At 39.7% G+C, this 14,408-nt stretch overlaps 1 protein-coding gene across 4 annotated transcripts in view; it reads right to left on the bottom strand.

The window, feature by feature from the left end:
• Positions 1-14,408, bottom strand: part of XKR9 (XK related 9) — a 512,237-nt gene that overhangs the window by 224,612 nt on the left and 273,217 nt on the right. For all 4 annotated transcript variants that reach the window (XR_013178248.1, XR_013178251.1, XR_013178249.1 and 1 more), the window contains one exon: positions 10,421-10,501. The gene's annotated coding sequence lies outside the window, so the exon portion shown is untranslated. The remainder of the gene's footprint in view (positions 1-10,420; positions 10,502-14,408) is intronic.

The raw sequence follows: 14,408 nt of genomic DNA, 5'->3' as shown, positions 1-14,408 counted from the left end.
TAGGGCAGCACACCTCTAAAACAAAGAAGAAATTATGTGTGAAACCACAACCTAAATTTGGCACAAAGTTCTAACAAAAAACCTTCAAGATGTGGAAAATATACTACTATATAGCTGTGAAATGTGTGAAGGGGTCAGGAGATGCATTGCATCTTTTCTTTTAATTTTTAATTTTTTATCTGATAAATTTTCATCCAAATTAATACTAAATATTCTCATCAAGTTGTTGACAAACTTAGTTCTCCCCATAATGCTGATTACATGTTTAAAATACCATACTTGGACATCCTGGCCAAGTCAGTTTTTGTTCCCTGTTTCTCTGCCTTCCAGAGTTTCAGAAAAAGGCAAAAAATCCCGGTATAAATTTTTTATTCTAATGCAGACAACAGCAGTTTTAGCTGTTTAGATGCCAGTGCTACAACTTCACATAGTGAAGTTCAGTCTTTATGTCTACCAAGTAATTATACCTCATTCTAAAACATTTCATTTTCTAAGAAGCTGACTTTCAGTTTCATCTGAAATCTGAAAGAATAATCTGTATTTATGATAGAATGAAATAATCAAGAATTTCTCCACTCAGCGCTGTTAAATTTTTTTCATCTTTTTCCAATTATACCAATAACACAATTCAAAAGTGCTTGAACATAGACTAAATTAAAGCTGAAGCTAAAGCTGAAGCAAAAGAAATGCATTTTAGACAACCACCAGGTAAAATCTGTTTCTATGTATTTAAAAGCTCTGTCACATTCCCATTGTTTCCAGGGGAAATGGTGGTGCAAAAATTGTGCCCCTGCTCTTGGAGAATGAAAATCACATAAACTGTCTCCTGTAAATCATATTTTGTTCGTCTAAGTGGATCAGACAAGGGAGAAGGAGAGGGTTCTCTCCATGGTGAGGGGCTTTGATCACTTTGATCAAACACAGACCACCTATCAGCCTTCCAAGTGCCACCATGCATCATACACATTTTCAATATTGTGTCATAATAGCTACCAGTCATTGTAGCTGAGATAAAAAAGGGATCGTAATTAAACATATGATTGGATCCAGACATTTTAATCATGCCCTCTATCTATTTTGCAAAGCAGCCTGCTGTTTTCTCAGCAGTTCCCTGGAATCGCCCTAGGATGACAATTTGCATGCTAACTGAATTCATGTACCGTGCAGATTGCACAAGGACATCTGTTGCTGATTGTTTTGGTCCTCTGCTTTTCAGACTCAAATATGAAAATGCAGAAAGTAAAAGGCAAATTTTGGAGCCTGGGGCAGGAGAGCAGACCGATGGTTTGATTTTTTCTCTCTCTCCGTCCCTCTAGAGGAGACTACAACTGAAACTAAAAACGTCCCTCCACTTTGCAGTCCCCTTGGCCTTACAATAAAATCAGTGCCCATGAAATGATGTTGTTCCCCAGCTGCTTCTTGTCTTAATCTTATTCAAATTCTAGCAGAAAGAGATCCCATTCCCAGCTCGAGGGTCTACAAACACAACCATTCTGAGACAATAGGAAAGGGATGAGCGGCAGCCGGACCTAAGAAAGAGAGGGGTCCCAAAACATCCTATGTTGCATAGAGAAGCAGATCAACTGGCTTGGCAAACATTTTTACAACTCAGTAAAGATTAGGGAATGTAAATAATCCACATGTAAAGGAATCATGCCACGTAAACACACAAGGGTGTTCAAGACACAGCTTCTCCAACAGGGTCCGTTTAGCAAGCCATGCAGTGGAGGGAGTGTGCAGGTGTGGCAGTCGAGCACCTTCACCTGGCTTTATTCAGAACTAGATAAGGAACTAGATAAAGTCTAGATAAGGAACTGATGTGCAGAAATCATTTCTTGATCAGCTATCATGTACCTTAGGGATTTTTCTCCTGCATTTTTCTGCAATTCTCACAATACTGCAATTCCCATCATTGTAGAACATACAAATCAGAAAGATGAAAGCCTATGGTTATCAAGCTAGAAAGGCATAGAACAGGGTTGATTTAAACCCAGGTTTTCTCCCTCTGAGCAAAGAATGCCTTTCACTCTGCTCACCCTGCCACCCTCCTCATCCCAAGCCCACCCACCCTGCTCGGACCGCATCCATCACTCTTTCTCTTTATTGCACTCAGCACAAAACTTATAATAACTTTGTCTTTTGTGGGATGCACTTAGCTTTTGCCACAGTGGAAGATAAACAAAACACTTGGTTTGTTGGCTAAGTAAGTCCAGTTTGAGAATTTACCCTTTCCAGGTAGCTTCAGGCTGCCCAGATACCAGAAGAGGGATTTTCAAGAGGAGGAGTTCCTTGAGTGGGCAAGGTGCATGCATGGCGAGAACCATAAGGAATGGCTGCCTTCCACCCTGTTCTCCACCCCACGTACTCAAGTCCCCACTTTAATTCAAATTCAAGTGCATAGCATTGGCAATATGCCAGGCACATTCACTCACATGAATTTGCTTTGTGTACTCAAAACACTCCTGTGAGAAAAGTGGCAATAGCCCGCTGTCACCTAAGCCTAAGGAAGAAAGGCTCAGAAAGAGGACAGGGATTGCTGGTCTCTCAACTATAGGGCCAACATTTTCCTGTCCCACAACCATCTTATTTTTCTTGTTCTTCTTCTTTCCCGGAACCTCTCCATCCATATTGTTGACTGTTCACACTGTGGACTCTTCCGCTGGCCATGCTCCCCCAGTATCTAATAGCGCCCCTCCTCTGCCTCCATCACTTGTATCCAACTTCCTTGTTCCTCTACAGCAGTGGTTCTCAAATTTCATTGTGTTTAAGAATCACCTGAAGAGTTTGGCTAAGCTTTCCTATGGTCCCGCCCCAGAGATTCTGATTTAAGATGTCAGGATGGAGCCTGAGAATTTGCATTTGTAACAAGTCACAGGTGGTGCGGTGCCAATGCTGCTGGAACAACCAGCCTGACACCTAGTGGGGTGGGGGGTGGGGGTAGGGGTGAGGGTTTAAATCATTTTGGCCCTCTCAGCCATTTCTTGATCTGCTCTCATAATCCTGACCAGGCAGATGTATACTCTGCCCTGGAGGGGAAAATCTCCAATTTCCCTGGTTTCCTCCTAACTCCAGAAAGAATCATGGAATAGCCCTGCTCAAGGGAATTGTTTCAACTGGCTGGTGTGGGAAAAATTCCAAGGGTTTTATTCAGATTTGGACTACTGGGTATGGCCTTGAGCAAATTATATAATTCTCTGTGACTCCAACAGATCATCCTCAAAATTAGCATTGAAGTATTTATCCTTTTAAGGTGATGGTAAAGACCAAAAGAAAGAGCATAGTAATATTCCTAGTGCAACGTCTAATCCAGAGTACATATATATCCCTATTCCATGTTCCTCCTTCTCTTCGAATATGTACAGTTCAATATCTGCCTCCAAATTTGAGCCAAAGGGGCCTTTGCTGACAAGACAATGAGAAATGATCACAAACTCATAGCTGCCACGTTAAAGGCATTCAGAAACTGAGTTTGCTGCTTCTCCTGCCTGCTTTATATATATGTAAGGGGTGCGAGGGGAGTTGGATTCTGCCACTTCATTGGTTGGGCACAATTACTGGGACCCTGGAGGCAAGAGCCCCAATGTAAGGTGGGCCAGAGAGGCCAGTGTTCTCGCACTTTGCCCTTGGGTCTCCTTTCTGAGGACATGTGTGGGGACCCAAACTTATGCCATTTGACCCTGACAAAGGACATTAAGCCCAAGAACACCTTAGGTCTTTGAAATTTTTCCTTTTTGAAAGTTCCTTAGTCTCTCAAATTTTGTAAATATTTGCATTCTTGTAATACATCATTTTTTGCTGGCCTTTTAAACTTTTAATTTCAAGTTTGCACTGCTTTGTAAGATAGTCATTATTCATTGATTTCTCTGTGTTTCCTAACAGTTTTTACCATTTAGTTTAATTGTATGCATGGTTTTTTAATGATATATATACATAAGTTTAATGAATAATAATAATAGTGTGAACATTCATATTTCAAAGAATCAAAATAAGCCATAGGACATTACAAAACATTTGATGTCTCCTAAACAACTGTATTTGACTACCTCCACCAAGTGATAGGCATAATTCTGAAATTATCATTTCTTAGCCTTTTGTTATCATTTAAACATATCACGTATGTAACACTAAACAGAATGCCGTTGACTTTTGTATGTATTTTTACCTGTTTGGTATTTTTACTATTTTATAATGGTAAATTATGCTAATATAACCAGAGGGTATTGACCGCTCAGTATATGGAAAAAAACCTTTAGTTTCAAATGCTTCCATGCGTGAAACTTTTCATGTAAAGTAGTTACTATAGATGATACTATAGATGACATGCTAAACATAGCTAGTAATACAATTAAGTAGAGTACATTAAGTTATAAAATTCATATTATACAAACCATAGTTATAAAATATAATAAATTATAACCTATCAAATTTCTAATTGAGTCATTTTATAATTCCTCAATAGAATAAGAATAAAAGAAAAGAAAGTATATCAGTTGACAGAAAATTATCTTGCTACTGTTATGGATGTTCAAAATGGACTCAAAGGAAGGAGGATCAACACAGCAGGTGAATCATTTGTTTCCAGTTCATTTAAGCAGAACAGTAGTCTAGAGGCAGGTATTGATACACCCTTGTTACTAGTGGAGATTGGTGTTGGGACAGGGAATTTTTTTAGCAAAGCTCCTTTTAGAGAGCTTCCTCATCACTTTGCAAAATAGTGGGAAGCATGAGATGTCCTCTTCTCAGTAACTTGCTCCTGGGACTCCTTCATAACATCTGACCTTTGACAGGAGGGCCCTGTGGAGGACCAGAACCTGGATCGGCTGCAACCCTATCAGGTGAGAGAGTTGAATGACAGGAAGCTACTGAGCTCCTTCTTCCTGTGCAAGGAACCCAAAGACAAGTTGTGTCTTGATCACCTGTGGCACCTGCCAACTCAGCATGGGGTTGGCCAGACTGGAGAGACTCCAGAGTTTGGCAACTGGTTGACACAGGCCATGCCCTCTCAGCCTGATGCTTCTCCTTTCTTGGAGATCTGTTGATCTGTAGGATTCCTGGATGTGCTTTCAGGACTCGGCCACATGCTCCATTTGGAACAGCAGGGATGGAATGAAATCTTTCAGATAATTTTTTTTCTTCATCAATTAATTTCTGTGGATGTATGCATTTTCTTTTCTCAAATTATAGAGTCTTCTCGCCATGATCAGAGCTCTTATGCCCTTATCATGAGCTTTACTCTCCTGGTAAGGCAGCTTTGATGATATCCAGTAATTTTATTGAATTTTTCTGAAATAATCTCTGCTTGCATTTTTAAAGATTTCAGCTCATCACAATTGATTGCTGATATTTTCATTTTCTTTGGAAAAATCCTCCTCTAACCTTATGGGGTAAATTTTCTCTAAATTGAACATTGTGTGAATATCTGTTTCTTTTTCTCGATGAAGTTTGGGATGGACTTGATGTTTCTGCTGGAGCTTTTGCCTCTCTCCTTTCCAATTGGTTGATTTCTGACTGGAGCAAGGCTTTTTCAGTTTGGGATCTTTCCGTGTGATTGTTAAGTTCATTGATTATTTCAGTTTCTTCTTTTAATTTCATGTACATTTGTTTTCTTTGTTCTTGGAGGGTTTGTATGTAAGTATTTAACTCCACTCCATCAATCAACAGTCCTTTGAGTTGTTCATCTATGGTTTGCCCATTTTCTGATGTCTTCCCTATATCCAATTCTATGTTCCCCAGATCCGTATTATCTTTCTCAAGAACAGCAGCCATATCACTCTTTAGCAGGTGCTCACCTGAAGGCATTACCTGATTCACCTTGTTATTAACAACTGGCTCCACTGGCAGTTTAGAGTTTTCTGAGATTTTTTTTTCATTCACAAACTTGCCTACTCTTTCCTTCTATTTTTGAGATTCCTGTGAAAACAGTTTCATGCTTCTTCCAAGTCTGGAATTTTTTTCCTCCAAAGCCTTTGTTACTGGTGTGTGAAGTTGTCTTGTGTTCTCTTTAGGGACTCTGAAGGATGATTTGTTTGGAGCTACTTGACGTTGGATTTGTTTTGTTGAGTCTTCTAGGGAAGGAGTATCGTTTGCACGTCAACCTTTATCTGAACTTCTTGTCAACATTTAGGCATCTCACCTTTCCACAATTTTCTAGACTTAGCGACTCAAGTACAGGTTAGTTGTTGTAGCTTTTCAGTTCTTTATTCGTGGTCTTCACATTACATTTTCTGATCCTTCTTTCTTGAGTGCATTTTCACTTATAGTTGATTGACGATCTCCAATTATTCTTTCAGGGTGGTGAAACCTATTAAAACTTCGATGTGTTTCCTCTACAAGAGCAGAAATACGAGCCGCCTGTTTTTTCTCTCTCCTTCTTGCGAAGGAAAAAGATTTTGTAATGAAAGCTTCCAGCATTAATATACAAACCACCATCTCCCACAGCATTCTTTGGGCCCCTGGCCTTGGTTCAAATTCCTGCAGCAATGCTACAGCAGCTGGCACACAGGCACCAGGAATAGAACTGTCCTGAGCCTCATGGCTATCCACAGACCCTCTGAGGCTCCCAAGACCTCTGCTGAGTCACTCCAGGCAGGCAGGAAACTGTCACCACACCAGCTAGATCACCACGGAGAGCAGTTTGCCTGGAACACTCAACTGCCTGGCAACCAAGCAGACCTCATGGAGGTGGGGAAGGGGCAAGAAAAACTGCTTCCATCTTTCCACCCACCTTGACCCACAGAGTCAGTGAAGAAATCACATGACACAGGAGTATGGACCAGGCTCTGTAGGCCAGATGGGATGGCCTATAGCCCTGGCCAACTACAACTGTCCTGGCTACACTGCGAAATAAGGAGATAAATGGCTTCCCAGACTATAACCATCTGGGTCTTTGATTGTGATGCTTCATTTTGGGGGATTTGCAGTCTCCCAAAGATGGCCACAGTTATGATTTCTCTTAAATAAACTTTTCATACCCTGGCCTTAGTGACTTAATCCATTCCCATGGTAATCAGAAAAGACTCTCTGTGGCCTCCTTGGTTGTGTCTGAATGACCTTGAATATTTGATGCATAATAGAGGGTTTAGGAGGGACCTTGTATAGGATTTCAACTCACTTCACTAATTTCACCTTTAAAAACTAAAAGAAACATCAGAATTTTCAAGGATTCAGATTTAAGCATGTGCATCTAATGGTAAGATGATTAGATTCAGTTGTTTATGCATGTTTTTGCTTCTAAATATTGTCTAAGTCTTTTTTAATTTCCAATTTTTCCAGGGCAGCTTTTCTTATAAGTTTTTATTACATGTGCAATGTAAGAAAATTTTGAAGAAGTCACATCACACAAACAAGCAAAATAAATAATGCAGATAAAAAATTACATGTTCCCTCTCACCCACCTAGAGATAACCACACACAATACCTAGTTGTATAAATTTCCAGATTATTTTCTTGGCAAAATGTTACAAATACAGTTTGGCTATTTTTATCCTTCTAAATAATGTATATTTTTATTTTATTCTTGTTAGCTTTCTACTTACCTTTGATCTCTGTTTCATTGTCTGCATTGTATTTTGGTTTTCCTTAGCCTGCCACATTTTCACCTGTTTATTTGCTTTCTTATATTGCTTATTTTCATTCTAGTTTCTAAATAGTAGTCTTTATTTTAATCAGGTTTTCCATTGGGTTGTTTTTGTGGTTTAGAGATTTTTTGCTTTTTTATTTTTTTCATTCTTGGTTTAAAAATAGCCCTCAGCTATGGAGAAAGCCCCCAGGCAGAAATGGTTGAGAACTCACTCAGCAGCAGTCTTTCAAGCTCCTTATAAAAGACAGCCAATCCCCCCTGCGCCCGTTTGAATCTGTGGTAGACCTCAGAAAAGCCATGTCCTTTAGTCCTCATTCAATATTGCTGGTTGGGAGCTTTTTTATTGTTCCCATGGAGATATGATTCACCCAATTATGGGTGTTTGTTAACTTTTGATTAGAGGAAGATGTGACCCCACCCATTCCAGGTGAGCCTTGACCAGAATCCTTTCAAAGAAGAAACATTTTGGAGAGAGTCCTTTCTGTAGAGCTACGAAACTGATGAAAGTCAGAGCCCACACCACCAGCAACCTTTAGAGATGAAGAAGGAATATGCCCCAGGGGGAGTTTCATGAAACAGAAGCCAGGAAGGAAAGCTAGCAGACACTGTGTTCACCACGTGCCTTTCCAGTTGAGAGAGAAACTGAACTTCATCAGCCTTTCTTGAGTGAAGGTAATCTCTTCTTGGTGCCTTAATTTGGACATTTTTATAGATTTGCTTTCATTTGGAGATTTTCACAGCCTTAGAACTATAAACCTGCAACTTAATAAATTTCCCCCTTTTAAAAGCCGTTCCATTTCTGGTATATTGCATTCCAGCAGCTAGCCAACTAGAACACCCCGTCAGTGGTGAAACACCTAAAAATTATTTGAAGTAATAAAACCCATACACTGGAATTCCCTCCCAGAACTATAATAATTTTACCCAGGCAGGCAGTGTTCCTGGGCCACCTTCTACCCCATCAACTCCAATCCCATATAATGGGAGATAAATGACCTAGCAGGTATGCCATATATAAGCATAGGAAACTTAGAAAGAAGAATTGGTTGCTACATGACAGGAAACAGTGCAAAGGAGGAGCCTCCGTGGGGGGTGGGGGCTTTCAAGGCAAAGCCTTTCTGACTTTACAACAATCCTGAGGATACTGAAACTTCTAGTAATAATTCATGAAAAGAGCCATTATTACAGACTTTATAATCAAGTTTTGGAATCTTACATCCACTTGCTACCAATCTACTATCACCAATATGGCTAACTCACTTAAGTAGGGATCCCCGAGAATTTTTCCAGTGTACCAATCTCCCCAACGCCATGCCTTTATTAAGGAAACCAAAGACAAGTTAACTAGGAAGGGAGTATCCCTTGCAAGCATTTAGGGTCCACAACAAAGGCTGCTTCAGTTTCCAATCATAAATTTCAGTTTTCCACCAAAAAGAAAAAGAAAACAAAATCCTTAAGATACAAAGAAACGGATCAAATGTTTTCTTACTCTAGAGCTGCCTGCCATTTTGGACTACCTTAGTCCCTGAAAAGTACCTGCTTATATTCTAAATCCACCCCCCACCCCATTTAATGTTTTTTTCACCTTCTAAACCTCAGGTGTATCCAAATGGAAGGTCTATTTTAGAGAGAATTCACTCTTTTAGGTGAAATTGTCTCAGAAATCTGGATCCACCAATGGGACATCTCACATTGTGGCACCACTCTCTGGTGCTTCATCCTGCTAAGGACTTGGGTCCCTGGGATATCCCTATAAATGTCAGTCTCTACTCTCTCCAGTTTGCATTAACTATTCCCAGCCATGTAGCTCTTCATTAAGTATCACCTTTATGGCAATAATTGGGTTTGAAAGACCTGAAAGCTCTCATATCTAAAAGAACATAGCCGTTGTGTATATATATAATATATGTATATATTATATATATAATATATTATATATATTATATATAATATATAATATATGTAATATATTATATATAATATATTATATATATAATATATAATATATGTAATATATTATATATAATATATTATATATTATATGTAATATATTATATATATATATATTATTATTTTTTTTTTTTTGCATTGGGAGGCTCTGGGACCTGGCATGGCAGGCAAGAACTCTGCCACTGAGCCACCATTGCGCCACCCCATTGTATAATTTTATCTGAGTAAATTAGGCTTGCTCATTTCAGGTCAAGTTATGCAACTAGCAACCCTAAAATGTGTCTTCCCCGGAGAATCCCTTCTTGTAAACAGCACTCCTCTTCTGGAATGTGACTGGATAAAATCCTAAATGTAAAGATCCAGAACTGTCAACTTCTAATCTGGATTTTAGTAGGGATACCACCTTGGCAGTTGTAAGGAGATGTGTCTAGACTGGTCTTTCCAGCTCTGACTCATAGAAGGAGGATCTATTCCTTTCCATCTTAATTTTTCTCTCTAACAAAATGTAAGAATATGCCTTAATGTTTATACTCAACTGAAAGCCATGAATCCCCATTGCTCATTTGAAAACACTCATATTTTCCTGCAGCTCATGAAGCCATAATCCATGACACACACTTTGGAAGTCATCTATTTCAGTTCCTTTGTTTTACAGGTGAGGAAACCAAGGCCCAGTAAAGTTCAGTGTGTTTACCAACACCACAGGATACAGAGTGGATGAAGTTAAAATTCCAGTGCTTGATAACTCCAGGTCAGGGGTTCCTGTTCCCCTGCAGACACAGTTCTCCCCACTCTTAGTAAACATTTATCACATGCCTGTCCTGGCCATACAGGGCTCCAGATACTACATGAATTGTGCTAACTGCAGCTTTCAGCTCCTTACAGACTTACTTGGGTCTGGCTTCATAACTGTATGTGCTGTTCAAACTGGAGCATCTTCTGTGGCAGGTTTAGATACAGCCACCTGCTTCCCTTAAAAGAAAGAGGACAATGCAGAAATTAGATCTTTCCATATTATTGCACTTGTTTTTCCCAACATCTGCTACTGAGCTGCTTACATGTTGATATCTAAACTAAATTGTAAGCACTGCTGTCTTCATTCAACCCAACTTTTTGTCTTTCCATATTAGCTTTATAGCCCTGAAATGGAACACAGCCTCACACATTATTAGAATAATTACATATGCTTCCTTTATGCCAAGCATTTTTTCTCTACAAAGGTAAAGGTCCTTCTAACAAGTCCCCCGTGTGTGACCAGATTTGTCCTTGTTTACTGAACTTCAGCACAAGTCCATCAGTCACCAGCTTCTGAGAGCAGCAGAGCAGCCCCCAGCCCTCTTGGAACTCACAGAAACTGCCCAACATCAGATGCCATCACTCTGTCCACTGCCAGCAACTAGCTTCTTTCCCATTACCTGTAGGAAGCTCGTGTTTTGAAGAGTGGCCTTCCAGCCAACATTAGTTGCCTCATTTGCTACCCATCCATCCTCATGCTTCCTTCTCACCCTCCACCCAGCGCCACATTCACTTGTGCCTTGTTTCCTTTGCAGAAAGTTGTTCTCTCTATCCATGATGCTCTTCTTCACCACCCAGCCAACAGGCCAACTTCCAGACCACGTTTTGATAAATATGCCCTTTTTCATACAAAGCTCATGCCCTTCCTCCAACTTCCATAAAGCTTTATAATATTGTTATTGTTTAAAAGTGTTGTCATTCAGGAAATGCCTCTCAGGGGACTAATTCTCAGGAAGGTCAGGAAGCCTCGTGAACTTTCACACCAATCTGTGGAGCCTCACAAATGCATATCACCCGCTTCAGGTAAAGGGGCCCTTCTCCCAGGCTGCCTCTTTATTTAGACAGGGGGCCACGGTGTATCCATTCACTTAACAGTATTTATCAAGTGCCTGACATATAGTGCACTCCGTTCTAGGTGCTAGGGTTATGGCAGTAAGCCAAGGGAGTAGCATAGAAAATAGCTAATGCCCTTTACAGAAGAGTCTCCTTGGCAAAATACAAACAAACAAAACAGACAGAAGTTAGTCAGGTCTTATAGATCCCATTACTTTGTCAGGGAATCTGTGGAAAGGTAACTAGGACATAAGCTTTGGGGTGAGAAAAGATTTTAGCCAGGAAAATACTGACTCTCATTGTCTGAATCTGATCCCACGTATTTAAATGACATTTATCAACATTACAGTTTAAGGAGAATTGATGAAAAATTTTTTGCCATTTTATAAGATTTTTTCCTGTGTTTTTCCTTGCAAGCATTTGTTTGTGAAGCATCCAAATGTCAGCCACTGATGCTATCCAGGAGGGTGAGAATCAGCCCAGCACCTTCTGAAGCCAAGGATGAAGATGCCAAGTTTTCTAGTTTCTGAGCATTGAATCCATTAATGACCTGAAAATAAGTTTAGTTTGAAAGAGATTGCATTCAGGACACAGCAATGCGGTTGGAAGCACCACACCGAGCTTAAGAGTGGTGTGCCCACTAACTTGAAAATTGTTGAAAGGGTTTGCTCTGAAGTGGATGGCTGAGCACCACACATGAGTACCAAATGTCACCCCTGCACCGCCTACAGAACTGGTGCCAAAGGGGGCCCTCACACGGCCAGACCAGCCCCTCTGCTTCCAACAGCCTGACGGGGCTAATGGGAGAATAGGTCTCCTGCTGCTTCTCCGAGGAGGAGGACCCACATTTACCAAATGCAAAGAAGTTTCCATCTGACAAGGCATTGGAGTGATAGGGCAGTCAAAGCAGGTGACGTGCCTAGGGCTTTCTTCCAGTCTAAATTTCCACACCTGCAGTTCCTTATGGTTTAGGTGATGGGTTGGGGAAGGGTTGAGCATGGAATTGCAGATCATTATTTGCTCCAGAGCATGAGTTTCAACATTTTCACTTTACTAGTACTTTCAATGGTTATGAAGTGTCATCCAATTGCATATGCAAAGGCATATGTTTTTTTAATTGCAGTTGCAATAATCTCAGGAAAAAGGGGTAATATATAAAGTACAAGTTGCCTGTTGAATTTTATGATTTGCCTTTTATTTTAGACTTTCACATACATTAACTTTTCTAACTGTGGTAGCATATGCATATATGTAACATAAAATTTGACATTTTAACCCATTTTTAAGTATACAATTTAGTGGGCATTAATTACTTTTACAATGTGCTATAATCACTACTTTCCATTACCAAAATCATTTCATCATCTAAAAAAAGCTTTGTTGCCCACTAAGCAATAACTCCTACTCCTCGTCCTTCTAGCTTCTGGTGATTTCTAATCTACTTTCTGTCTCTATGAATTTGTTTAATCTAGATATTTCATATAAATAGAATCATACAATATTTGGCCTTTTGTGTCTGGCTTATCTCACATAGCAAAATGATATCAAGGATTCCTCCAAATGTCATTCCTTTTCATGGCTGAACATATTCTATTGCATGTATATACCATATTTTGTTTATCCAGTCATCTATGGATGGACATTTGGTTGTTTTCACATTTTAGCTATTGTGAATAATACTACACATGTTAAATTTATCCAAACATTAGAAAGCTAATTTTGTGTGTTGTCAGTAGAGGGACAGAACTGAAAAGAAAAATAATCTAAATACAATTTGAATTATCTTTGAAAAGGCCAGTAATCTATTGCAGGGGAAGTCAGGGGCACATGTTCAGTGGCCATCTTCTAGCCCTCACCGACCTCTAACCCCCGCCTCGTCTTCCATTGTTCTACCATGTTTCAATCAGTGTCCACTCCACAACCCCAGGGAGATCTTAGGGCTAAAAAAAAAAAAAAGCCTGACCGGATCTGAAACCCAGAAACCAGGAACAAGCTGCCCTAGATGCTTATCAGGGCGGCAAATTCTCAAGGCAGGGTGCCCTCCTCTGGGGTGGCAAAACACCCCCTTGGCCAGCATATTCTCATCTCTCCTCTCCAGTGTGAAGTGGGACGTACAGAGCTGCCATTCACCAACCCTGACGCGAGTAGTTGGACTTCCTGGGACACTGGCCACAATGGGATGTCTTCCACTGCTCTTCTGGATCCTTTGTTCTGTGTAGGCAATAAGGTGGTCATTTGCTGAAAGTTTCTGTTGTGCCTGAGCTTATATTCCCACAACATACCGTGTAGCAACTCAGTCCATGCATATCACAACTTCAGCCCTTATCTTAAACATTAAATTAAATTGCTTAAAACAAAACTCTTGCCAGGTGTGATGGACCCATTCCATCAAGTGTGTAAGCCATTGCCAACTACACTGTCCTTGACAACTAGGATAGCATTTTGACCATGGACACAGCATATCATGATACGGTAGAATTAATTACATTTTTTTATATAAAAGGAATTCCTTACATGGTACCCTAATGACCTAAGAACAGTAGTGAAATTGCTCTTAGGACCTAATAATATTCAGAACTCATTCGCCTACTGGGAGAATCTGGTTTGGTGTCATTTTCTCTATTTATTTATAAACATTTGAAAACTTGGCTAGACACTTTGACTATACTAAATAATTAAACATGGAAACTCCTCAACTAATCCAACTTTTTAAAGCCTATCTCATATATATTTTTTAACATCGATTCAGAAATTACTGAGAGTTTTGCTTTTATTTGGAACATTTAGAAATACAGAACAAAAAAAATAGTTAAGATTTTCTAGAATGTTCTTTGTCTCTTTTGTAAAAACAATAGTTATAATGCCACATATTTGCCTAATGCCTTACAGTTTTCATGGTGGCTTTACATCCATTGTCTATTTCATGTGACAGGGACCACATTTATCTTGTTTGCAGCTGTATCTCTGTGCTTAGTACAATTAACTGCTAACTAAATATATCTTTATGCAGTGAGTAACCTCACTTGATTCA

This window comes from Tamandua tetradactyla, chromosome 6 (genome assembly GCF_023851605.1).
Source record: "Tamandua tetradactyla isolate mTamTet1 chromosome 6, mTamTet1.pri, whole genome shotgun sequence".
Taxonomy (NCBI): domain Eukaryota; kingdom Metazoa; phylum Chordata; class Mammalia; order Pilosa; family Myrmecophagidae; genus Tamandua; species Tamandua tetradactyla.
The sequence above is the reverse complement of the archived record's forward strand: the minus strand, read 5'-3'. Positions and strand labels throughout refer to the sequence as shown.